Source organism: Myxocyprinus asiaticus, chromosome 9 (genome assembly GCF_019703515.2).
Source record: "Myxocyprinus asiaticus isolate MX2 ecotype Aquarium Trade chromosome 9, UBuf_Myxa_2, whole genome shotgun sequence".
Classification (NCBI taxonomy): Eukaryota; Metazoa; Chordata; class Actinopteri; order Cypriniformes; family Catostomidae; genus Myxocyprinus; species Myxocyprinus asiaticus.
The window spans coordinates 11,904,488-11,929,992 of NC_059352.1; the positions used below are offsets into that span (position 1 = coordinate 11,904,488).

General features: G+C 35.8%; 1 protein-coding gene across 2 annotated transcripts in view; it reads right to left on the reverse strand.

Annotated features, from left to right (window-relative positions):
- Positions 1–24,568, reverse strand: part of LOC127446535 (neural cell adhesion molecule L1-like protein) — a 136,300-nt gene extending 111,732 nt beyond the window's left edge. The window contains exons 1-2 of one of the 2 annotated variants that reach the window (XM_051707522.1): positions 24,331–24,568; positions 20,606–20,700 (exon numbers count right to left, since the gene is read on the reverse strand). The gene's annotated coding sequence lies outside the window, so the exon portion shown is untranslated. The remainder of the gene's footprint in view (positions 1–20,605; positions 20,701–24,330) is intronic. The other variant, XM_051707521.1, reaches the window with a different exon arrangement.
- Between the last annotated feature and the right edge of the window lie 937 nt (positions 24,569–25,505).

Below are 25,505 nucleotides of genomic sequence, written 5' to 3' on the forward strand. Positions count from 1 at the left end.
CTTACATTAATTATTTTGTTAAAACGCATGTATTATTTGACCTGTAAAGTTGTGTAAATCTTCATATTTACTGTCATTTTAGGGTTTTAGGGTTTGTTGACAGTACATGGCAACGAAGTTGTAAAATCGGCTATAACTTTACACAGAAAAGTTAGAGAGTTTATCACACTAAAATCATGTTAACACACATATTGTTTATGTCTTGTGGTTATACTTTTGAAATTATTTTAATTTTTACGAATTGGCCCCACTTCCGTTGTAAGTGCCTCAATGTAACCCAGATTTTGCTTCTTTTTTTTTTTTTTTTTTTTTTAAAGAAAAAGAGGTGCAAGAGAAAATTTACTTTGAGGTAATCAAAATCATGCCACAGATGCTGTCGACTGAACTTGTACTGAACCCAGAATATTCCAGTAATAGACAACACTGGCCTTAAAGGGGAAGTGTGTCATTTCTGTGCCACTAGCATCTGAATTCACACTTTCAAAGTATGTACTTAATAGCATGAAGAACTTACTTCTCGACAATTGATTCCCGGATATTCTTTGTGTCATATTTGATATTCTGTATTCAGTTCCCCCCATGAAAGATGTTTGTGATGCCTGCAGAAGTTTGTAACTAATTCCAGTTATAGATGATCATGTAAATACAGTCTGTAAATACAATACTACCATATTCATTAGCACGAAATGTAACATTTTATAATTTGTTTTGTTTTTTGTTTTTTCACTTGCTAACTGTAGGGAATGAATGATGGAATGTTAGCTTAGCATGCTAATCGGTTTGTATGTTAACTGAAAACATTGTTAAACACTGTTCTTTTTTGGTGGTTCCACAGCCGAAACCAATACACTTATAGTCTCTGCATATTAAACTATGATAGGAGAAAGTATTTTAACTATGAAAAAATTGCACACTTCCCAAATTTGTTTAGTTAATATTTAAATAAATGTCAAATAAATGCTTGTCAGTGTCATAATAGACTATTTTCTGAGCTGAACAATCTATGCAAATGATGTTGACAAAATGCCTAATGATTATTGTTATGCTGTCATACACATTTAGTCTAACACAATGCATGTAGACACATAAGCATATAGAAAAGGACAGAGATTTCCACCTGTGTTGAAAGCTAACGTAATTCTTCTCAAACATCATTAGTGGGAGAGGGGTGTGCAAAACCATTTTGTTCTCATCTCTTCTCATTTATGTCAGCTAGTACACTGAGTGACAAAGATGTGAAACCACTCTGGCAGCCATATTTGAGGTGAGTCATAATAACAGCAAGTCTCTGAGGGGTTTAAGCGCTGACAGCAGAGCATGTGAGCGAAGCGGAGCGGTGTGACACTCCGCTCAATAACCCGCTCCATGCACATGCGCTCCACTCAGCTGCTCACGGCCCAAGTGGACGCTCCGCTCAAGTACCGCTCACGCTCACCAGTAAAAAAGCGTTCGCTCAAATCCCGCTCCGACATTAAATTTCTCTGTAGTATTCTTGGTTCCAAACATGCAGACAGGGGGTAGCTGCAGTGGCCCAAGCAACTGCCCCTTTGCCCACATGGGCTGAGGTGCACCTCTGGGTGAAATATAGACTATAGGCTGACATTTATTAAATTATCAAATGATTTATAATGTACACATTTGAAATTATGTGATTGTATTGTTGTGTTTTTGTATATAAAATCTCGCTGTTTATTTTGGACGGGTTTACAACTGCTGTTAGATAACCGGGTGAACCAGACCTTCCTTATCATTTGTAATCAGTCAAATATTTCTCTGTTAGCACATATGTCATCAACATCTTCAAATAATACCTTAAAAAAATTCAGTTCTAAATTACCTTTATTTACTTTAAACAAGTCATCAAACATGCCTCTACAAGTGATAAAACGTGTGCGTGGGCACGGAAACTCGCATACACGCAAATATGCGCTTTTCAGTTTAAACTGGACCCGAGTGATACAACCGACCCAGAAAACTACAATCTTTTCAACTTTAAAGTTTGTTCGAGTCCTTTATGGCAATAATGAAAACATGGACTGATACCAGGAAAAATATTGCAGGGAAAAGTGAAATTCATAATTGTTCTTCAGTTGTCTCCACGGAATGATTATACTGTAGATTTGATTAATAGGTTTCTGATTGAATGCTATCAGACTTTGTGTCTGTAAATTAAAATGAGCAATTGCTCATCCTAATTTTGTGTTCAGTTTTAAAGGGTGTATTAAGTTATCCAGAAAAGAGCAGTGAAGGTTTTTCTCTTTTTCAGTGTTGTTGCTTTAATAATATTCCCTACAATTATATTACAATTATATTCCCTAAAAATATATGTACGAATCATATGCAATCTAAAGGACTGTGTTTATTTATATAATAATTATTATATTAGTAGATACCATGTGCCCCCTTTCTTTTTCCTTGACTTTATATGTACAGTAAGGTTTAACCATGGATTTAACAAATAAAAAATATTTGGCCTGCATAAAGTGAGATTTTGTCCAATATATATATTAGATGAAATCATGTTTAATGATCCTAAAACAAATACAAATTATTTAATTCACAAATTACACTGCCTTCATTTAAGAAAAGTAATTTTATTCTAATGTACAATCATTAATAGGTTTTTTCTCTGCGCATGAATGCAGCAAGCAGTGTCGAAGATGTTATCTGCAACCACTTATCTAGAATAATTTTTTTTACGTTTCACTTCTCCTTAAGGTGTGGATTTGGCTTTGGGAAACTGACCAGCAGTTATGAGCCACTTTATCCCGAAGCAGAAACCAAAAGCAACAGGCAGTCGATTAAGTGAGATAATTCCGCTATGAAATTCTCTATGCGAGAGCGGAAATCTTTACCAATCAAAAGCACAATTGTACAATAGAGGCATGAAAGCAGAATGCTCCGCCTGCAAATTAGGACACACTGATCTGCAAGATCATATGTGTTTATTGGGTTTGTGTGTGTGTAAGCCGGGATTCAAGGCAAAATGCTTTGCCAATATATAGTATTATTAAGCTTACATATTCAATTAAGGGTGCTCTAACATTCGCAACCCCGCAGAACCGGGCTTACATCTAGCTGGCAGCTGCACTAACACGATGGCAAAACAACAAGATATCTTACTTATCTATTAATTTATTATCGAATAGTGGTGTAGCCTACTAGCTCACCTTTTGCTGCACTACAATGCGTAGCACATCCTCGTGCTCTCTGGCAATGTGACGCGTACGATTCCAAAAGGAATATTTGCTAATTCTCACAGTCTCTCCACACTCCCTTTCGATTTCTTCTTATCTTTGATTAATACTTTGCTATTGAGGTTATAAGGTTTGCAACTTCACTAAAACAATGTTAGAGCTCCATAACATCAGGCCTATTGCTTATTTCGCAGATTCCCAAACCAGCATATCACGAAGCGCATTCTGGGTTGAGCGAGCACTGAGCGGCCTGAGAGAGCGGAGCGGAATCTTCAAAAAGGCGCTGTCCACTCAGGTGGAATTATCACCACTCCGCTCAACGCTCCACGCTCGCTCCGCTCACATGCTCTGGCTGACAGTGACGCATATGAACTCACTTTCTCAGCTAGATGCTAATTTGGCGAACACAGAGACCTGTTCAAGAAATAGGTAAGAATGAGCCCATTTACATGTACATTAAAACACTGGTAATTCCCAAAAATCAGCTTATTTAAAAAATCTGATAAAGAAGAAAACCAAAAGTTCTCCGTTATGTACAGATTTTTCAAAACATTGATGGATAATTCCAAATGCTGTCTGTCATTTTGCCAGTGTGTTACAGCATTATAATAAAGCGCAAAAAGAACAAAATGAAAGCTTGAAAAAAGTTGCGCATCAAACTGCCAGTTATACTTGAACATGATCTTTAGAGCAGATTTATTAGTTATTTTAGTGGAGTAAATGTATTAACTTAGCTATAGATGTGTGTGCTTCTCATCTGTGTCACTTTATGTTGATATCAGACACACTGAAATAGTTCCATGAACTTGTACATGCATGTATGTGCTTTTTCAGCCTAGAAAGAACAACTTGGTTTCACACACTCGTTTGGGGAGTCAAAAATCTATTATATATCCACTGTCCAACCATTAAAATGGATGGTACGCCCCTAAATATAGCCTTTGTACAAGTATTATGGATAAAAATAGACTGTGATGGAAATTTTACAAATCAGTCCATCAGAGTGACGGATAAAGATTTTTTCTAGCGCAACCTCTGATTTACATGACCACACAAATTGTCAGCTTATGAAGCATAATCGGTATATGAATGTGCATGTAAACATGCTCACTCTTAGGTGATTCTAGTCGCTATTTAGGGGGGCTTAAGTCCTCATCTTTTATCTCAAACCCCTTAAAAATCTGTGCTCTCTCTTTGCGTCTACTGTATACAGCAGTTGCAGTAAACTATCTGAGGGAATTTTACTCTGAATCCATTTTCGAGCTGCTTTATAGCTTTCTGATTTGTTAACATTCAAAGTAAACATGCAAAGTATGAGCCAGTTACAACTGGTCAGTATCCCTAAAGGACCCAACACTGGAATAAAAAAAAAAAAAAAAAAAAAAAAAAAAAGAAAATTGTGGTTTGACTTGACCTATGTTTTGCTGCATCTTGTCTTGCTGGAATTTGATCTTGCACATCATGGCATCTCTGTTTTCTTTCCTATGACAAGCTATACTGCAAAGGTTTATTACCACAAACACACGTCTGAAATTGCTTTACAGACGGTTATGTAAAAAGCTAACACAGCTTGCATCAGTAAACACTGTTCGAGCTAATGTAAGCTGAAGCGCTCTGTCACTGCAACCTTCCTTCCTGTGATTAGCTAATACAATTAAGCACCACTCAGTGTTGGAATTACCTCGAGTTATGCTCTACTGTCTTGCAGTTTATTTTACATAATTTACCATGCAGCAATTGTCTGTAACAACAATAATTTATTTTCATTCATGCTAGTTTATGAATCAATGTTATTCAAACTGTCTACTAGAGCTTGGTTTTGCCAACCACCTCACGATATGATACACGTCATGACATACACTACCGGTCAAAAGTTTTTAAACACTTGACTGAAATGTTTCTCATGATCTTAAAAATGTTTTGATCTGAAGGCATATGCTTAAACTAAAATGTAATAAAAAAAAAAAAAAGATTTTTTGAAATTGATGACTTGGACCAAATAATAAAGAAAAGCAGCCAATAAGTGCCCAACATAGATAGGAACTCCTTCAATATGGTTTACAAAGCATCGCAGGGTGATACCTCAAGATGTTGGTTGAGAAAATGTCAAGAGTACATGTATGCAAATTCTAGGCAAAGGGTGACTACTTTGAAGATGCTAAAATATAACACAGTTATGAATTATTTAGGATTTTATTTAGTCAAAACATAATTCCCATAGTTCCATTTATGTTATTCCATAGCTTTGATGACTTTACTATTATTCTAAAATGTGAAGAAAAAAAATATATAATAAAGAATGAGTGTTTCAAAACTTTTGACCGGTAGTGTATGTCCCAATTTAGTCATGATATCATAAATGGATTTCATAATTCAAATATGATTTTTAAAGCCGATGTGTAAAAAAAAAACAAAAATAAAAAAATAAGAACATTCCTAAAACAAGATAAATTTACTTAAGAAACAAAATGACTTGAAATGATTTTTTGTCTTGTTTTCAGAGAAATCTTATAATGAAAGCTTCTTATAAAAAAATAACAAATAAATGAAAAAACAACAACAACAAAACTATTTGCCAATGGGGTAAGAACAAAACTTGAGTCAAAGGGAAAAACTGTTTATTTTTCTAACATTTTTACTATAAATTCTCCTCCCTGCCCAATAGGTGGCGATATGCACAAAGAATGTGAATTGTCAAAAACAAAAGAAGAAAAATGTGAAAGTGAAAGTGGAGATTTATAATAAAAAAGGACTTTGATATTGATCTGTTTCTCACCCACACCTGTCATATCACTTCTGAAGATATAGATTTAACCACAGGAGTCATATGGATTACTTTTATGCTGCCTTTATGTGCTTTTTTGGCCTTCGAAGTTCTGGTCACCATTCACCTGCATTGTTTGGACCTACAGAGCTGAGATATTTTTCTGAAAGTCTTCATTAGTGTTCAGCAGAAGAAAAAAGTCATACACAACTGGGATGGCATGAGGGTGAGTAAATGATGAGAGAATTTTCATTTTTGGGTTAACAATCCCTTTAACTAATAAATCCAAAAGTGGCATTATAAAAACCCATATAAATTCCAGATAGATCCTGAAAATGTTAATTGTCTTCCGGGTTTAAGGACAACAACCTGAACGGCTCTATATTGATAGAAAAATATTGTGATTTATCGGCACTACCCTACTCTTCAGCTGACATCTGGAATAATGAAACTGCAGTAAATTTAGTGTTTTGAGATGTAGGAATAAAATGTAAACAATAACCACATTCATCATCACAATTAATTGAACACATGAGCTCGTTATCCAAGTAATCCGAGAGCCTAGTTCCCCGTTTGTTTTATTTCCACAATGCTTCTCCCAAATCACTGACCTAGTACCCTTTGGGGAACTAACAACACGTAATTTTTCAAAACTGTATTGCCTTTAAAAAAACAGCTCGAGTTTGAACAAATTGGAATCTGGGATGAATATAACGGATTTCCCTGGGACTTTTCAGAAGAAAATGTAATGAGGTCAGAGGGTTATTGGCTCTCAGCTGGTTCCTCCGGGGTCAGTACGTGATGTGGGGTTTTGATCCTAGAGCAAGGTGCTGAATTATTGGTTTGGCAGCGTTCTCGTACAACAGTTGCTGTTCCTGCCGCATGTGAACACTGAGATCTGGCGGCTGTGTTTTTGGCCCTAAGCACAATTTTAGGTGTATAGTGCCTAGTGCATAGTGCCTAGAGAGCCTAGTTCCTCCTGTTTTTTTATTTCCGCAATGCTTCTCCCAAATCACTGACCTAGTACCCTTTGGGGAACTAACAACAAGTAATTTTTAAAAACTGTATTGCCTTTAAATAAACAGCTTGAGTTTGAACAAATTGGAATCTGGAATGATTATAAGGGATTTTCCTGGGACATTTCAGAAGAAAATGTAATGAGGTCAGAGGGTTATTGGCTCTCAACGGGTTCCTCCAGGGTCAGTACGGGATGTGGGGTTTTGGTCCCAGAACAAGGTGCTGAATTATAGGTTTGGCAGCGTTCTCGTACAACAGTTGCTGTTCATGCCGCATGTGAACACTGAGATCTGTGTTTTTGGCCCTAAGCACAATTTTAGGTGTCTAGTGCCAAGGACAGCCACAAAGATTGTCTTATCCTTCTTTAACCTCTATTTCAAACATTATGAAGAATTTGAAAGTTTCTCTCACATCTACAATACTAATCACTAGCTTTCAAAAGGCTTTGTAAAAGGATGACATTTTTTAGGTCAGTGGTTCTCAATTGATGGGTTGTGACCCAAAAAGGGATTGCTGTTTTGTTCTGATAGGGTTACAGAGGGAAAACAATGGGGGAAAACAATGCTCATTGTCATGGAGTCATAAACATGCACACCAATACATTGATAATTTAAAAATATTCAACAATGCAAGAAAATAATTTGATTAATTTTGGCTTTTGATGTCAAACTGTTAACAACCATGTGCACAACACTTACGCACATTAAAGCTGGTGGGAACGCTGGTAAAGGTGTTTACATGCAACGCCAAATCGGGGTAATGGGCAAAAATCTACCTGTGTTTATTAATTTTTTTGCTTAAACCATTGATGACCTTCCCCCGCTAAAGGAAAAAAGTTTAAAGTTTAAGTTTAAGGCATTTACATGACCACGCACGTTGTCGGCTTATTAAGCATAATCGGTGTAGGAACGTGCAGGTAAACATACTCATGCATGGTTAGGATAGCAAAATAAGGGTTTATAAACATTTCAAGGGGAAGAAAAAAATGCACATCTTTTGTTGTTGGTGTCAAAACAGTATTTTGGTGAAAATTCACTAGGAAGTTGCCAGACAAATTAAGCAGATGCCAACAAGAACAGGCCCTCATTCTCAAAGACTATAAAAAACAAAAACTATGCAAGCAAAGAAAATACATCACAGACACGGCGTTTGGTATTTTGGTGGGTCTCAACTTGATGTCCAAAATCTGGGTCTTGAAGCAACACCAACTGAGAGCCATTGATTTTATTAAATGGCTAATTTAATTTGTGTTTTGTCTGGTTAAATCCTGTTAAATTTCCACACTGACCTCGTCCATATGTTGAGATTTGTGCAGCACTTTGTATACAAAAGGCTAAATATGATTAACTAAAGATACTTTTGTTTAGAATAGTGTCTTTAAGGCTTAGGTACATACAAAGAGATTGATGGAGACTGAAGTTCATTTTGCAAGTCATTTGTTATTCACCCATACCTCTTTCCCTAATCAGTGCTCATCAACCCTTTGATGGCCAGCTAATGGTGTTTTACTGCTCTCCACCAGTAAACATCTTTTCTCTATGCAGAGCACGCACATTTAGCAGAGTATGTTTAGTGGTTCTTCACTTGTGTGGCTTAATTAGCTGGGAATTTGTCTCCTTATAGCACCTACAATGTACTCGGCCCCTGTGGGGGTGTTATATATAGGTCTCACACTCTGTCATTCCAAAGATGGGTTTATGGGTTCGATATACAGTATAGTGACTTGTTAGGACCACAGTGCATGCTATACATATGTAGGTAGGCATTAGAGAAAGCAGAAACCCAAATGGCTCATTCGAATGAGGACTTGTTGGGACAGAACCTGCTGGTTTTGTTTTTGTTTATGTGTGCACATATGGAGTCTATACCCATTAGGTGTGATTTACAACGTGATACTTGAGAAGTTGAAGTCCTTAGCTTTGGCATGAGGGTTGACCTCATAATATAAAGTAAGTTAATGGTCCATGTGAATATTTTCTAATGAGTAGTGGTTTAGTTTTACAAAACGCTACATTTGTCACATTGTGTTGCGAATGCATCAATGGAGCCAAAAGAGTAATCAAACACAATCACCTAAACCGTCCTCTCTCTCATGTAGTGCTGCAAAAAAAAAAAAAAAAAAAAAAAACATTTAGTCCAACCGGTTCTTTTGGACAGTTCATGTAAATGAACCGTTCAAAATAAACAAATGCATTCTATTTAGCGTTGGGAACTCCAATTCATTTTAAAGAGTCGGTTCTTTTGGATGAATCATCTAAATGAACTAGTTCACTTGAGCCCTGCACAGTCTTAAAGGGACTGTAACAAAAGCCACTGTTTTCTTTTTTTTTTCTTCTTTTTTTTTCTTCTTTTTTTTTTGTGCGAAATATTAAGTTAATTACTGCTGTTTATCACTGTATTTCGATTCAGTTATATAAAATAGGGTGTTTTCTAGTTTTATTAAGTAAATTTATGTTCAATTTAATGTTGTCACCCTATTTGTTAATGACACCCTAATTAAGTAGATTATATTATTGTATTCTGCAGATTCAAAAAATTCAAATGAGGGTGAGTAAATGATGACAGAATTTTCATTTTTGGATTAACTGTTCCTTTAAAAGTTTGTTGTAAAGGAGTAGTTTTGTTAATTTGAGCGTTTAATCTTTCTTCATGAAGGTCTTCCTGCAGGTCCTGTAACTGGTACATCCTTGTTTACATAGGGAGCAGGACAGAATGGCGCAAAAGCAACGCTCTGCATGTTTCATTTCACATCCCTGGACACAATGAGCCTTTTCACTGCCATGAACTTTTAGGTCCCCATGGCTGTCACATCTATCCTCCTTCATCCTTTCTTTCCTGCATCCTTTCTTTTCCTCTACTTCATCTCTAAGGTGCCTTTCCAAGCTTGCCCATACCCTGAAAACACAACCTCCTTTATTAAAACCCCAGGGACAAAGATCTTGCTATTCCAGAAGCGGTCAAAGCCCATTCATCATTTTTATTTTATTTTTTTTTTGTCTTTATTTATATAATCCATTCCCTTTCACAGTTCGAACCTTGCTGATTTGAATAATGGCTCATATAAATTCCATCAGTGTCACATGCTTCGCATTTCGTATCTATATTGCTGGAAACATTATATCGGATATATCATATTTCACGGCAATGTTACGGTACATATTCTAGCAAGGTTTTTTTTAATGTAGTATCATGCTATGAAGTACGAGATGTGTGTTGAAAGTTCAGAGTCTCGTCTCCTGTTGTTAAACTGATACTGTATGTCCTTCCTCATGAATAAGATTTAAGAGTGCAACGGTGGAAGAGGAGATTTGTGAAAGCGATAGTGCCATTAATCACATTATGAACATATTGGGGGATGGGTAGCCTGCAGGAAATGCTGCTGCTGGTGTTGTTTTGCCTCACAGGCCATGCAACAATGTGATGTTTTAATGACAAAGATGCTGAGCTTTCAACTTTCTACATCAAAGCTAATCTGATATGGTTAACCATGAATAATGATGCAAAGTTACTACACCAGTAGAGTTAGATGCATTTTTCCCTCCACCGTTAATTTTGTTTTGTAAGTTTTCTTATCTGTGGCAAATCTAATCTTTTATTATTATTATTATTTTTATTTTTTTAATTATACTGTTGCCAGGTATGGTCAAAATAAACTCACTGAGCACTTTATTAGGAATACTATGGTCTGACATGGGCTGCTGTTGTAGCCCATCTGCCTCAAGGTTTGATGTGTTGTGCATCTTGAGATGCTATTCTGCTCACTACAGTTGAATAGAGTGGTTATCTGAGTTACTGTAGCCTTTCTGTCAGCTCAAACCAGTCTGGCCATTCTTCGTTGACATCTCACACCAACAAGGCGTATCTGTCCGCAGAGCTGCCGCTCACAGGATGTTTTTTTGTTTTTGGCACCATTCTAAGTAAACTGTAGAGACTGTTATGCATGAAAATCCCAGAAGATCAGCGGTTACAAAAATACTCAAACCAGCCTGTCTGACACCAACAATCATGCCATGGTCAAAATCACATTTCCCCCCATTCTGATGGTTGATGTGAACATTAACTGAAGCTCCATTGCACTGCTGCCACACGATTGGCTGATTAGATAATCGCATGAATATTTAGGTGTACAGGTGTTCCTAATAAAGTGCTCAGTGAATGTATATCCAACAGTTTATGAAGATTACAGGGAATTACAAGGAATTATTGAAGTCAACTTTCGCAGCCCAATTTAGTTCCGTAATGAGACAAAATTTCAGAGTGAAACAGGATATTCAGTGAGATTAGGGCGGGATCTGAATGTGAGCTTGCTAAAACAATGCCTGAAAGTCGAAACATACTGTATGCCAGTACTTGAATGCAGATGCTAGCTTGAATTTTTGCCTTGTTGCGTTCCAAAATGTGTCGGACTCCAATTTATAATGCATCGCAAGTTTGCGTCGCATTCTTAACATTCGCTATAGCGGACATTCTCTTTCAAGTCAACTACTGTCATGGCAGAGCAGCAGTTTGAAGAGAATATTGCTGAGCAAGTAAGTCGATGTATCTAAAGCAACTTACTTGAATAATAACAAATCCGGTTTAATGCCACACACTTTTGAATGTAACTCTTTTGCCCCCTTAAGTATTGAGATTTGTCCCCAACATGGTAATGTATGAATGCATGTTAAGCATGTTTTACCAATGCAAGCCTACTTGCATTGAGTGTGTTTCTTCTAAATAGCTATTCTGCAATTGGTTAACAGCCTATGCAGGTGAAGGGGAAAAGGAAAGTAGTTTCATAGGCGGAATAATTTATTACAATTTGATGAATGATTTTACTTTAGAATAACGTGCACTGATGATTCCTGCACAATAAGACCAGTAGCATGTATTAAAAACATAAATACGGTTCATTATGAATTCTTTAAACTATAAAGAAACATATTTACCTACATCTCTGAAATACACTCCACATATTACACACCAATAAACACAAACAGCTACAGGGCACTTTCTCAAAATGATAAAAGAATATTAACTCCTGTATTTAACGATCCATTGCTTCAGGATCTGAGGAAGACATACTGAATGATTAAACAACATATAACACTAAGTGAATCCTAGAGAAACTGTGCTGTCCTACTACCTTAGGCATTTGCAAACTGCAATGGCCTGCCTTTTTTTATTAATCTTAAAGTTCCTCATGGGAAAGGATGGATAAAGGGAGCCCTGAACATACCTGATAAGATTGACCATTTTCAGGTTTGTCCTTTAATATTACCTCAGCATATTCATTCATTACTTCTTTGGTACAGTTAATGATGGTGACTGAGCAACTCCAATGACAATCCAGCTTGTTAAATAAGGTATGGAGGTAAACCTCCATCTCTATAATCAACATATCTTCACTACAGCTTCCCATTCCACCCCTCCCCTAGTGCTGAACAGACAGAATTTAGCTTATTTTTACCCATATTAAAGACCACAAAAATACATAGGCTATGCATACACATTGCCTGCTATCTCAGATAAATTAATTTCCATATGAGAGAATCTCATCAAAAACTTAGATACAGTAAGAACAATTTCTTTAGGGCTGAAAACAGAAGCTTGTGTTGTAATTTCATGTACTTTAACACTAAGCAAAATGTAGCAATGTATTAATTATATCATAGGCCTAATCAGTGTTAAAATGATTAAAGGGATAGTTCACCTGAAATTACAATTTTGTCATCACTCACTCACCTTCATATCATTCAAAACCTGTATGATTCTCTATCTTCTGTGGAACACAAAAATAAATTTTTAGTTATGCTTATGCTGTGCTTTCCCATACAATAAAAGCAAACAGTGAACAAATACTGTCAAGCTTAAAAAAAAACAAAAAAGCATCATAAAAGCCGTCCATATGACTAATGTGGTAATTCAAAGTCTTCTGAAGCCATACAACTCACTTTGTGTGAGGGACATAATGAATTTTAAGTCATTTTTCTCTGATAATCTTTGAGGGCTGTGGCAGAAGGGAACATTATTAGTGAATAATGACGAAGAAATAGTTCACCCAAAAATGCAAATTCTATCATTATTTACTCACCCTTATGCCATCCCAGATGTTTATGACTTTCATTATTTTGCAGAACACAAACAAATATGTATGTGTATATTTAGAAGAATATGTATGTGTGCCAGAAAGCTCTAGGAAGTGTAATCGAGCTTGAAATCATGATGCCAAGGAGACTGCAGATGCCAAGATTTATAGTGAAAATTAAGTTACATTTTTTGTCTGTTCTCACCCAGAACCGATTGGACAGCTTCAGAAGACATGGATTAAATCACTTAAGTCTTATAAATTACTTTTATGCTGACTTTATGTGCTTTTTGGAGCTTCAAAGTTTTGAACCCCATTCGTTGCATTGTATTGATGTACAGAGCTGAGATATTCTTCTAAAAATATTTGTTTTTGTTCCGCAGAAGAAAGACAGTCGTACATATCTGGGATGGCATTGTAGGGCTTTACTGGTTGTTTAGATCAGTGTTACTATCAGAAATAATTGGTAATTATTTTTTTAGTTATGAATTAATATTTAAATTAATTAATTGAATCTAACTCATTAAAACCTCATATGGGGCTCCAGTAAATGTAGTGCGCTACGTTTAGGAGCGGGTTTGGTTATTAGCAATAATTAATGATTAACAAAGATACTTATTCATTATTAAAATCAATAGAACATTGATGAGAATCAATGTTAGCTTTTTTAATCCTTTAAATCAACAATTATCAAAGATAATCACTAATCATTAACATCGATGAAACATTAATTAAAATTAACACTAGCTTGTTGATCCTTCAAATTCAACAATCATCAAAGATAATTATCAATGATCAAAAATCAATAGAATATTAATAAGGATTAATATTGCCGGGGCACCACCCTGGTATCAGGGACTAATAACCAGATAGTATAACAGTCTCAATATTAGATTGTTTTCTTAGGAAAATCGACATCCGAAGAATATCGATTTTTGGAGAAAAAAACAATGAATGAAGGTTTGAATCCGAGCACTGACATCCCGTCAGCATGTGACACAGGTGTATGCAAAACAAACCAAAACACTTCTCTTTGAAATATAACAAAGTTTATTGCTGCAGTAATATCAATTAATAATTAATACAATGCAGCCAATAAACTTCCGACTCACAACTACAAACTAAACAGTAATATGATTAGATATGGAAATCAAAATAATCCTATAACACATGAGGGTGTGTGTGTGTGTGTGTGTGTGTGTGTGTGTAAGGAGGGACGTGCACAAAATGGCGGACGTGACTCTCGTGGAGAGTATGTCACGCGAGACTTCCGGCCAGAGAATATGACGGCGAATGTGGGCGGAGAGAAACCAGTCAATGGTGTCTGCCAGTTTACCGTGTGTATCCGCTTGTATGATAACTTAGGGACAAAGCTGAGCTTTATCACAAAGCTATCTACTAACCAAAAATGTGTGCAAGAATGTTTGTGAGGGGTCGCGCGTGTGTGTGGTTAGTACGAGAGAGAGAGAGTAAAGTGACGGCCCCAAAGCCGGTTTCGCGATCGTGGGAGAGAAAGCAGCTGTTAGTTTATCACTCAGAGACGCGGTGGACGGCTCGTAAACCGTCCTGTGGTCTTTGATTCTTTAATGGATAAACTCAGTGTGCTGGTCTCACCCGCGATGGCGGAAATCCACAACAGTCCAATGTGGTTGGACTACAACACAGCAAATTTCATTCTTGGATCATTAATACCTTGAGTATTAATCGCAATGAGCGGACTCGGCGGTCCGTAAACTGTACAAGAAATAACGTTGATACACAAGAATAACACACTATAATATTCTGTCTCTGCCCAGATGTAAACCTCTTACTTGAATCGCATGAGGTCACAGGTAGAATGTGTGTTCATCCGTCCTTTCACTCAGACTCGGTTCCTCAAGGCTCGGGTGATGACGGGAGGCCGTTTCCTCGCTCTGTCAGCGGGCAGTAAGACTGCTGATTCTCGGCGGGCTGGCGGAGAAATCAGCGATGTCGACTTGATTGAAGATGGAAGAGAAATCTTTTCTCTCATCACTTCTGCAGGCAAACGGATGAAGATGCGGATTGCTCGGCGATCTCCTTCGGATCCGTTAGGGTGTTCAGTGGAACACAGAGTAATCTCAACTCATCCAGTGAGATGGAGATTGTATGGCCACAGTTTCAAATCAGATGTTACTTCCTTGTGCCACGAGGCTACACCTGAGAGCAGCGATGAGCTGCATCTACACACGCCGAGCAAAGTTGTCGGAAGCAAATCCCTGAAGCATTTCAGAGGTATTTCTTCTCCTGATGATATCATGTTTGAGGTGCGTTCTGTCGTGTGCCTCATCCAATAGGAGTTGAGAGTTCGATCCTTTAGTGAGCAAGGCTTCATGGGATTTGTAGTCTGTTTTGGACTCCCTTTGTTTGATTTTGGCACGGTTTTTATCAATAAGATTTATGACTCGGTATGTGGGCCTGAGTTAGGTTTTACGACTGTGTTAGGCTTGCCTTTGTCTTCTATCTGAATACATGAGGCCCAACATCATGAGAGTGAGTAAATGATGACAGAATTTTCATTTTTGGTTGAACAATTCCTTTAAATTTCAGTCTATTCCTCACACAAAGCTTTTGTATTGATTCAGAATATTTAAATGGACTACTTTTATGATGCTTAATGGTGCTTTTTTTTGTTGTTGTTGTTGACTTTTTAGAGCTTGACAGTAGGGCTGGCAATATGGCAAAAAAAATTTAATCTAGATTTATATCAAACTTATGGATGATTCATGATTCTATTTTTTCAACTTTTAAATGTACTCCAACATGATTCAAATTGTATGTTCTTTATTATAATGCAAGGCAACCTGGTTACAGAAATCCAAGTTATTTTCATTATAGGAAACAAAGGTACAGATGCACCACAGTGGGAAGTTGTCAACAGAGTGTAAATGTAAAATAAATTAAAATCTAATAAATCCAGATGTTCAGAAATAATAGAATAAGAAAACTGCAAAATAATAATTAGCCAGTGTAGGTATTAATTTTATCTAAGCCAAGTCTATCTAGAAAGTTATCTAGAAATCAATATCTATAAATTATCAAGTTTATCTAGAAAGTGCTCATTATATCAAACAAGTATATTCATAAACCCTGCAGATAGAGACGTGCCCTCTAGCTGTTCATGCTGAGCAGTGCAGCAATATGAAATAATTTATCATTACAATTCAACTAGCAAAGTTTGTCAGAATGATCGATAGACAGGGTTAGGAGGGTTACTTTTGAAATGTATTCCACTACAGATTAGAGAATACATGCTGTAAAATGTAATTTGTAACGTATTCCATTAGATTACTCAAGGTCAGTAACGTAATCTAAATACTGTGGATTATTTCTTCAGCACTGGTAGATTTTTTTCACTTGTTTTGACTATAAAAACCCTGCCAGTACAATAAGACAAAATGCATGTTAAAAATACATTCTCTGAAAAACCTAAATATCTTATGCAGTGTTGTTTCTAAAACAAGATAAATCAAATTGATTTTGTTTTAAGGATTTTTTGATATTTTTACAGGAAAACAATAAAAAAAATTATTATCAAGAATATGATTTTTGCCCTAATATCAAAGGTCTTAGTAGAAAAAAAGAAATTATGATCCAACATGAATTTTCTTGATTAAAAAATATGATCGTGCCTGGTAACGTGTATGTAAAATGGCTAGAAATAGAATTTTAGCTTAGCATTAAGCTGACAATTTACACAAGGTTTATTTCTATTTCTTCTGCTCCAAACTTACTTCAAACTTACGTCTGCTCGTATGAATGTAACACATCATAAGAAAGTGTTTCACCGCTGTTCAAATGTACTTTGGATCGCATAATTTATATGAATAAATGTTTTCCATCCGAAAGGACTAAATATTAAACGAAAAAAATGCAAAGTAATCTCTTCAGCAATCAAAATACTTTTTGAATGTAACTGTATTCTAATTACCAATGATTTAAATTGTAACTGTAGTGGAATACAGTTACTTATATTTTGTATTTTAAATACATAATCCCATTACATGTATTCCGTTACTCCCCATCCCTGGCTATAAATGCAGTACACTTGAAACACGTCACAGAACAAAGCAATAATTAGCGATCTATCTGAATCATCATGGCAAAAGGAGTGGCAGATGTTTGATTCTCCCATATATAGCCTCTCCATGATTTGAAATGAAGGGCACATAACTGTCACGTAACTAACGCTTTTTTATGGGTAAAAAGAAAATAAAGGAGACCGTTCATCAACATGTGCATGCGGAGGCCAGTTATGGTCTTAAGCCACTGCATGATGGATGAAGCTGAGCTACAATCACACTGTGTACAATCGTATTGGTAATATTACCGCTGTCTTTTATATCAGTCTCCGTGTGGTGCACACGTTCATTTGGTGCGCACCACACACGTGCAGCTGATAAGATCGGGAGCGGCATTAAGACAAGCGCTATGATTTTATTTTTTTTTTCTCTTCCTTATTCAGCCTTTGGTAGATTTACAACATATCTAACTTTAGCGTTTGCAATATTTTATGCAAAATCTCGATTTCTCGATTTAAAAAAAAAAATAATAAAAACATCGTGTCAAAACGTAAATTCAAATTAATCTGAAAAATCTGAAAAACCGCCCAGCCCTACTTGACAGCTCCTGGTCACTATATGCTTTTGTTGTGTGAAAAAGAGCAATGTGAAGATTCTTAAAATATCTCCTTTTGTGTTCAATGTATGAAAGTCATATTCATTAAAAACAACTTTTAGTGAGTGAGTAAATAATAATTTTAATTTTGATGTGAACTATTCCTTTAGAACTGTTTGTATGTTAAACTAGTCTACTCTCTAACTTGGCATCAGTTCTAAATCATTTTAGTCAAGGAACTTGTATTCTACCAAACCAAGTCCAGTCTGTGAAGTTTACAGTATTAACTTTGAGTCTGATTTTCAAATGTGATTAGGCTACTAGAAATGTCAACTAGGGATGTCATAAAATATTGATATATCGATTGTTGATTGGCATGTTATTTTTTCAATATATTTTTGAGGCTTTGATATATTAAAATTAGCTGACATTTAAATTAGAAGCCTAATTTGCATGCTTTCCAACTCACTCAATTGGCCATCAGTTTAATAATGTGACGTAATAGCGTTAGAGACCACAAAGGGGTGATAAATCATTTACTGAAGCCGGGTTGGGCACCGGTATCACACACAGAGTACGAGCTGATGTGGTGAAGCAGGAGGCAGTCCAAAGTTATGAAGGTTTTTGTACTTCAAGAATAAACAAAGTGACATTGATGAGTTTGCAGGTTAGTGTTTGAAACTGGTGTAACTTCGCAAACTAAACGATTAGAAATGGCCATGTTTATTATGCAATTTCCCTGTATGTAGCATTGAATAGGTCTTTCATTCAAGCTGTCAAACCTCAAAACTACATACTTGAAACTGAAAATACATTGTGTAAACTCTATGAAAGATACATATAAACAATATATCATCCAGTGATGACTAGAGTAAATAATCTTTATCCTTTTGATAATGATTTGGGTCAAATTGGTGGTGACACACGTTGGCGGTGTGTGCGTACCTTTGTAATTGTTTAGAATTTTAGAACGGCCGTGACGTCTGCCAGACGCGTCCGGTGTGAGACCCCCTTTAAGCTACCCTGCCGCTCACACTTTACCAAAGTTGGGTTGAGAAATATGTTTGAAATGACAAAAACTATTGTGCAATGAGCAGCCCTATTTATATCTGAAAAAAATCCCAATATAGTATATTGATAATTATCGGGAAAATCTTCAGATTATCGATGCCTGAAAAAGGCATCAATCCCAAACCTACACACAACCTCTCTCTGAAAACTTTCTGTTGCTTTCAAATTCTCTTTTACACAGATTTACAAACAATGTGTGGTTCTTTTCAGACATGCCCCCCATAATCATTTATACATCAACCCAGTCTCATGAAAATTTTTACATATTTTACGAGTTGGCTATTTCATATGATTTTGTACGATTTCATCATGTACAAATTAGAGCCCGACCGATATGGGATTTTTGAAACCAATATGATACCGATTTTAGAGAGGAAAAATTCATCGATTACCGATATGGTGGCCGATATATTTAACTTTTGAGCTGGAATGAAAACAGACCTTTTCTATGTGGATTTTTCACAGATTTTGCACTGATATGACTATGCAAATGTACTCAGAAGGCTGCTTTCTTAAACAAATATTTTTAGCAAAGAATATTTGACATTATTATTATACATTGTCAACAAATTCTAGAAATGAACACTGAAAAAATAAAGAATAAATAAAAATACAATAAATAGCTTAATAAACATCAGTACTGTATGTTTAGTATAAGTCAATTGCTGACCATTTAATTAAAGAATAAATAAAAATACAATAAATAGCTAAATAAACATCAGTACTGTATGTTTAGTATCAGTCAAATGCTGACCATTAAAATAAAGAATAAATTAAATAAAATAAATAGCTAAATAAACATCAGTACTGTATGTTTAGTATCAGTCAAATGTTGACCATTAAAATAAAGAATAAATAAAAATAAAACAAAGAGTTAAATAAACATGAGTACTGTTTAGTATCAGTCAAATGCTGACCATTAAAATAAAGAATAAATAAAAATAAAATAAATAGCTAAATAAACATCAGTACTGTTTAGTATCAGTCAAATGCTGACCATTAAAATAAAGAATAAATAAAAATAAAATAAATAGCTAAATAAACATCAGTACTGTATGTTTAGTATCAGTCAAATACTGACCATTAAAATAAAGAATAAATAAAAATAAAATAAATAGCTAAATAAACATCAGTACTGTTTAGTATCAGTCAAATGCTGACCATTAAAATAAATAATAAATATAAATAAAATAAATAGCTAAATAAACATCAGTATTACTGTTTAGTATCAGTCAAATGCTCACTATATTAATACTGCCAAGTCAAGTTAAACAGCGGCAGTGGTGTTATACCATATTCAGCTATACAAGTTCAGGGGAAACTTTCAATGGTGGAAAACCAGACTTTTAAATATTACATTTTATAAATGACAAGACTGGAATTGTTCGGTTGAAGGGGATACTAAACTGTGAATCCTGAACAAAACAGTTTGGTGAATACATGTTTTCACATTAGCATCCACTCAGCTGACAACAATGAAAGTAGCTACGTGATTAGCTAGTTAGCTATAAGCTCGTTGTCACGGAGAGTAAAAGACGGACGTTGTTTATTTTACTTTCCAGCATTGTGTCTCACCAACTAGGTAATAACATAGTGTGAAATCAACACTCAACAGACAAAATCCACCACCGCACAGTTGTCTGCTGAGCTGCAAAAAGATGCTCTGATGTTTACCTTTCAATCTGCTACATTACTGACTGCACTGACAAACTATAGCTGGCTAACAGCAAACAGAGTGACATGGTTGTCAGGGACATGGTCAACGTTATATTAGTTATATTGAAAAGGGAAAATGATGGGGTCATTGTTTATTAAGTTTCCAGTATGTAATTAATAGACTAGTTAACAACTTACCGTGATGACACCGCTGAACTCCGCCCTGTCTGCAGAGCCACCGTCAGTTCAGCTCTGTAAACAATGGAGTCGGAGCACGCTCTGCTGGACAAACTCTGTAATGACACCAATTCTAAAACATTGTTTTCTGCATTATATGTTCTGAAAAAAAGTTTTCATATCGGCAAAATATACGGCGATACCGATATATCGGCGAAAGGCTAATATCGGCCAATAATATCGGCCGACCGATATATCGGTCGGGCACTAGTACACATGCCCGGATGTCTTATGCAGAATTAGGCACGAGTTCCGTGCATGAGGCTTTAAGGACATTCTTATTAATATTATGCTCTTACCCAAACCCCTTTTCTAAACCTTACCGATCAGTAGAGTATGTAAACATGATAGCAAGCTGTCGTGTGTGTATTAGATGGAAAAGATGTCCAGCAACATCATTGGCTGTGGTGAAAGAGCGTGTAGTCTATATACATAGTGTCATTCTGCTTTCGAAATTTTTGGCTGCCTGCATTTTGCTTGCATGAAAATGGAAAGAGAGATGCAGCATATATTTTTGCTCAGGGCGCAGGTGTTTTGCAAGTGAATTTGTATGTCTGGGTGAATTCAGCATCACACACAGAGATGAGAGTTTCATCTTTGCTTATGATGGCTTGAATCCACACAGTGAAAATCAGTTAGCCAACACTAGATTTGGCCACAAAGGTTATCTCCCACATAAAATAAAATATGAATTGTTTTTGAACCTTTGAATAAGATAAAGGTATATCATGAATAAGATAAAAGTCTTATCATATATCAGGGTTGATTTACTGTGCTCCTCAAAATAGAAAATGTGAATGTTGCTTGCTTCAGAAAAATCTGCCACCACAGTGCTAGGGTCTTTTGGGTGGCTGGTGGTTGCTAGGGTGTTTTAGGTTGTTGCTAGGTGGTTGCTTACTGACTCATGTCAAAAGAGCTCAAGCCTCTATGATATTCTGGTCACTTGCTTGCATCCTTCCTTCAATGTAAACCTATTCGATTTTTGCCCGTTTTTTTAACATCTGTCAGCTGATAATCATCAGTCTGATTGCTTAGAAAAGTAATAGCACTCCTCTTCTCAATAAGCTGCATGATTTTAGGTTTCATTCATGTTCATATATAAACATGTTACGTGCCAAAATTTAATACTTAGGTTTGGAGATTTTAAAAAGACCCCTAACCTTTCATATGAGCAATAGTAATTGTGATACTGAGCCTTACATATAGGCTATAGGCGGAGAAAATATGAATTTATTTCAACTATTTGTTGCATTGAGTGGAAGGCATCTGCTAGGCATAGAATACCTTTCACCATAATTGTCGCCAACTGCATTGTCCAATTGTTCTGTTTGTGTGTTTTTGGTGAAAGGAATTTGCCCTAGTTTTCCACACAAGGCACTGGTGGCCTCAATTGGCAGAACTTGGTGAATAAATGGCCTCGAATGCCATGAAGAAATCCATTTTTGAACTGCTGCTTAGACTAAAATTGACTGTTTTTTTCTATTCTTTTTTGTTGATCACTAAGCACTGCATCATTAGTACTTTTGCTCATTTTTAAGACTAGAGATGTAAACAAACCCCCTAACCCTAATATTACACCCTTCATGTTGAGGAGAGGTGTCTAGTACTTTTCTAAGCAATCGGCTTTATGATTTTTGCATGGCGAACACTAAAATGGGGCAAAAAGAAGAAAAAAAAAATTCTTTAGACTTACTCTGAAGGAGGGATCAAAGCAATATTTAGGGAGCAGAACATCTTGGGGATTTGCTCTTCTGACTTGGGCCAGCAAGCATGCACCCTGAAAACCCTGGCAACCACCCAGAACACACAAGCAACCACATAGCAATGCACTAAAAAACACTCAGAGCACCTTAGCAACTGCATAACAACACCCTGTCAACCATCTACAACACCATCATGGTGGTGAGTTTTGGATGGGCATGCATACAATCATACTGTACATACAAGATTAAATGCAAGATGAATGTGAAACAAAGAACTGAGACCTTTGTGTTTCTGTTAGTAGCATTTCAAATGTCTAATACAAAACTGGCAATCAATGATGAGTACAAAAGCTTTGATGAGAACAGTATTAAATCCTTTGCCACTACTCATTAGCAGCAAAGCATGCCCACTTTCTCAGTGGAGGGACATCCAACTCATTTCTTATCTGTCTTTTCCACACTCTTTCCTGTGGACCAGAGAAGAAACCAATCATCGTGCTAATTCACCCAAACCAAATTCAGCCGAAAAGTCTCAAAGCACAGGAGGCTGCCTTCTGTCTCTAATGTGACTTTAATTGTTGTCATTACAGTAGAGTAACTTGTCTTGCTGCCATGACTTTCATAATTGGAGGAAAGGCTAGATAATCACATAAAAGATTTGATCTATCTCAGGGCTTCCTTGCAATATACTTAACATTACTGAGTCTATTTCACATAGCATACATTTTATGTAAACGTTGTAGCTACACTCATAGATTCAGCAAAGAGCCACCTCTTATCAAGGGTTCTTTACGTTTTTTTGATGTTACATTAGGCTGTAAGTTCTTTAGGTTAGCGTATTGGTTTTGGGGGAATTAAAATCACCTAAGTGGATAGACCTAGATGGTTTTCTAAAGTTACAGTATAAAGATTAAAAAGTAATTTGCAGGACTTAAAAATTGTCTCCTAAAAGGCATTAGGTTTTCATTTCTTATTGGAACCTTTATTTTTAAGAATCTGGGGTTAGATGAGAATACAACAGCCAGTCAAGAGCTACAAAAAAATAGAGATCAATCCACTAGATGTCTATAAAAATGGTAAGGATGTCAAGGGCATGCTTTTCAAGGAGAGCACCCTTTTATAAAACAATGCCTTAAAGAGTCACAGCGTAAAAGTACCACATATTGTATAGTTAAATGGAAACAACTGCAAACCAGTGTGGATTCACATATTTAGTGCTGAAAACAGAGAGCGTGTGTGTGTGTGTGTGTGTGTGTGTGTGTGTGTGTGTGTGTGTGTGTGTGTGTGATATATATATATATATATATATATATATATATATATATATATATATATATATATATATCATTGATGCTATTCTGTGCTCTGAACCCCAAAAGAAGACAGATTTGCAAACCTCAGCTTTTTAACATTCTGTGAGAGTCTGTTTAATATTTAAAATATCTACTTCGGCATATATCCATTTAAATTCATGTTTAAGTAGACTACACGTGCAGTTCTGTGATTCGCCCACACGCTGAAAGCGTGAAAGTGATGATATTATGGGTAAATACATAGTAAATACATCTTTAATATCATTGAAAGCACTTTATGCATGTTATGACCAAAAAAAAAAAAAAAAAAAAAAAAAAAGACAAACAGTAGTATTTCCTTTAACCGATGGACTAAGCAAGTACGCTGCTTATTGGTTGATAGATTCAACCAAAAAAAAAAAAAAAGGAATAGAACGCAGGTGTCTTTAAATGCATTTTTTTATTTTTTTAAAACATTTTTTTATAAGGAATCTTTAAAGTAGGAAATAACCGGTTTGAATTTCACCTGTCATTTGCACGAAAGAAGATAAATCCCTTCTTTCTTTTTTTTTTTTTTTTTAACTCTGATCCACCCCATAAGACGCTATTAAAGTGCTAAATCCTCATCTTTGAAGAAATGTCGACAATAAAACCTTTACCCCCTCCTAAAAAATAAAGAAAAAGTGCCTACCTTTTGGAGTAGTTCGTGATGCTGCAGTTAGCGATTTCGTACGTGAAGTGCGAAGAGCGCAGCGCGAGCCTGTATGTAAACTGACAGTTTCGCTCGATGAACGTTTTCCTTCACAGTGGTGGGTTTCCTCTTACAAATTCGTTCCGTCAAAGAGCCGCGAACGCAGTCAATAGCTTTTAGATATCCATGGCAACCGAGAAAGCCTTCCACAACTTGGCTCCACTGTGACCGGGTTAACACACCCCCAACCTCAATGACAGTGACTCTATACTTCTCAACAATACGCCAATTGGTAGGATCATGCATTGCTCAGAAGCACGGGGGTCTAAGGGGTGTTTGTAGCTACCACTGTTATATATATATATATATATATATATATATATATATATATATATATATATATATATATATATATATATATATATATATTAGTTGTTCAAATTTCAAATGCATCTTAGAATAGTGTTTTGTTAATCCCAAGGATAGGACTTTAAATATCTGGCTCATGTTGTGTTTTCAGCACCTTAGACAGCAGCACAGTTGGCAGCTTACATCTAAGGCAGAGTTTAGAGAGTCAGCTAACACATTAAAGGCACTACGTTGTCATTGAAATATGTGCTATAGTGACCATAGGTTAGAGCTCATATACAGTGATGGCAAAAACTATTTTTAAAACTTAAGCCACACTAGAAAACCCAAAATCTGCTTTGCGTTACATATGCAATGAAACACAATATCAATCCAAGGGGCATTTAAAGTTAGCACAAGCACACTTTGAAGCAAAATATGTCACAAAAATACAAAAATAATGGAAAAATACATAACAGTCTTCAGAATAAAGACAAAAAGTATTCAGACACTTTCTGGCTGTCAAACTTAGTGAAACATGTTCATTGTGATAAAGCACACTTGTGATTACTTTGTTAGTTCACCTGTGTGAACTTGAGGGGAAACACCTTCATATATTTACTAAAAATTATTGAGATAAAAGTTGGTAAAAAGCAATGGCAAAAAAGTTCTGAGAAAAGGCCTTATTTCTTTGCAGATGCCACATAGTAAAGTTCACATTGCAAGTTTTAATGTTAAGTTTTAACATTTGTTTTTAATGTATACATGTAAATAAAATAACAATTTAGCTTATAAACAAATATTATTTATGATTATTTGTTATTTTT